Source organism: Podarcis bocagei, assembly GCF_964188305.1.
Source record: "Podarcis bocagei genome assembly, chromosome: 16".
NCBI lineage: Eukaryota > Metazoa > Chordata > Lepidosauria > Squamata > Lacertidae > Podarcis > Podarcis bocagei.
The window spans coordinates 5183245-5185880 of NC_138142.1; positions in this window are offsets into that span (position 1 = coordinate 5183245).

A 2636-nucleotide genomic window follows, 5' to 3' on the forward strand; every position below is an offset into this window, starting at 1 on the left:
TGGAGGCACCTGGTTGGGTGCCTGCCGATGGGCGTGGGCGCCAGCCAGGTGAGTGGGGGAGGCAGGGGGCTAACGCCCCCTGCTAGGGGCGGAGCTCCGGCTCCCGCCCACAACCACTCCCCTCTCTTCCAGGGAGGAGAGTCTTTAACTACGGATGATTGGCAGATAAGCTGAAGGAAGTCCATAATATATAATTTGTGATAAACCTTTGGTATGGTACCATATGTATATTGTATTGAAAACTAATAAAAACTTCTATTAAAAAAGAAAAAGAAAATTCTCATATTTCCTCCCCCAAGCTACCTGCAGGACCTCAGCAAATCATGTGGTGGTTCTATTTACTGACTCTGGCTCCACCTCCTGTTGGTCTCCTTGCCTTCTCCTTCTCTAATAGTCCCCATGAGCAGCAGCTGCCACTAACTTGCTGTTTCAAGGGCTACAAGACAAAAAGTTTTAAAACAATATCCCTGCATGAGAACATTGCTCTATATTCAAAGCACAAATACACAAGATATTTTGGAAAAAACCTGATAAATGAACTGTGCATTGTTGATGATAAAAGTTTTAATCATCTATTCATTTAATGTTTTAACCACTGTTACATTCCATTGGTTTCATCTCTTATTTTGCATGGTTGTTGTATATAAAGTGCATAGTTAAACTATGGAAGTCACTCCCACAGGGGGCAGTGATGGCCACCAGAATAGATGGCTTTAAAAGAGCCCTAGGCAAATTCACAGGGGAGAGGGCTATTCATGTCTCCTAGCCAGGATGGCTCAGCTCTGATGCCACAGTTGGAGGCAGCCATGATCCTGAATACGAGTTGGTGGAAACCGAAGGAGGGGAATGTGTTCTTCTGCTTGAATCCTGCTTGCAGCTTCCCCTTTGAGGCACCTGGGTGACCACTGTGAGAACAGGAGGCTGGACCAGAAGGGCGATGGGCCTGATCCACTAGGCTCTTCCTGTGTTCTTATGTATTACAGTGTGTAGATTTAGATTATTCTGCAGACCACTTTCAGCACAGATTCATTTGTGAAAAAGGCTGTATACAAATAGCCAATGACAAGAGAGGGATGAAAAAGATGAAAAGGATACGAATTGAGAAATACAAGGAATTACTTTGTGTGGTCTTCTTCCAATAAATGCCAGCAAACAATGCAAAAATCAAAAGCATCAACACAAGGTGATTCCTATTTGCTCCTCAGAATTAAGTGGTCTCTGCTGTTCAAGTCGGGCCTCAGAATAATTATGTACAATTTGGGGGCAAAGATACAACCCAGCAAACCTGCGCTGGAGGCCAAGATGCAAAAGACCTCCACAGCCACCATCTGCTTTCCTTTGGTGCTCAGATAAGAGGGAACAAAGGACAGCCAAACGCTGCAGAACACCAACATGCTGAAGGTGATGAACTTGGCTTCGTTGAAACTGTCCGGCAACCTCTTGGCCAGGAAAGCCATAGTGAAGCTGACCATGGCCAGGAATCCCAGATAACCCAGGACAGAATAAAACATCGCGACAGAACCTTCGTTGCATTCCACAATGATTTCCTCCACCAGAGAGTTCATGTCCACATCTGGGAATGGAGGAGCCGTACAGAGCCAAGCAGCACAAATGCTGGTTTGAACGGAGCAGCTAGCAAGAAGAACCGAGTTTGTGAGAGATTTCCCCACCCATTTCCTCATCCTGGATCCTGGTTTGGTGGCCATGAAAGCCAGAACCACCGTGATGGTTTTGGCCAAGACACAAGACACAGCAATGGAGAAGATGATGCCAAAAGCAGCTTGTCGTAAAGAGCAGCTCACTGGGTGAGGCTGGCCAATGAAGAGCAAGGAGCAGAGGAAGCAGAGCAAGAGGGAAATGAGCAGAGTGTAGGTGAGGTCCCGGTTGTTGGCTTTGACAATGGGAGTGTCCCCATTCCTAGAGAAGACGCCAAGTATCAAAGCTGTGAGCAGAGAAAAGACCAGAGCTAAGGAAGCTAAAACGAACCCTAAAGGTTCTGCGTAGGAAAGAAAATGTTGGCGTTTGGGGATGCATTGATCTCTGTCCTTGTTTGGAAATTGATCATCTTGGCATTGGAAACAATAATCCATATCTGAAAAAAATAAAATTGAAATGTGTGATATATGAGTTCCAACAAATAAGACATTAATTAGTTGGAATAAGTATCAGAGATAAGTGAATATTGAAAACTGTTTGTACAATCTCCTGTCTTTGTGCATAAACCGCAATAGGTTCTACTCTGTCTTTCATCTGCAGTTAATGATCAGAAACATGGCCTTTGGTTGTGCCCTTAGCTAAAGTTGGTCACACCCAGAGAGATCTTCATGGTGATGGAGGCTTCTTGAGAACAGCCACTTTGGGCTCAGAGGCTGGGCTGAGGACAGTTCTGGGTAAGGAGACAGTTTTGTGCTTTTTTCTGGCTCACACAACTAAAACTATCCACTCCTAACAATGTAGTATGTGGGAAGCAGGCAGAGAACATCAGACATATTCCACACCTATTTCCAGAGATCTCCTTTGTAAAAGTTCTGGATTTAGTTACCCCAACTGTCTCTTTTTTCTTCCAGATATCAGTGCAGCTGCTCTTCTGTTCAGGAGCACTGAACTACTAATAGAGGGAAACAGTTGAAATAGAC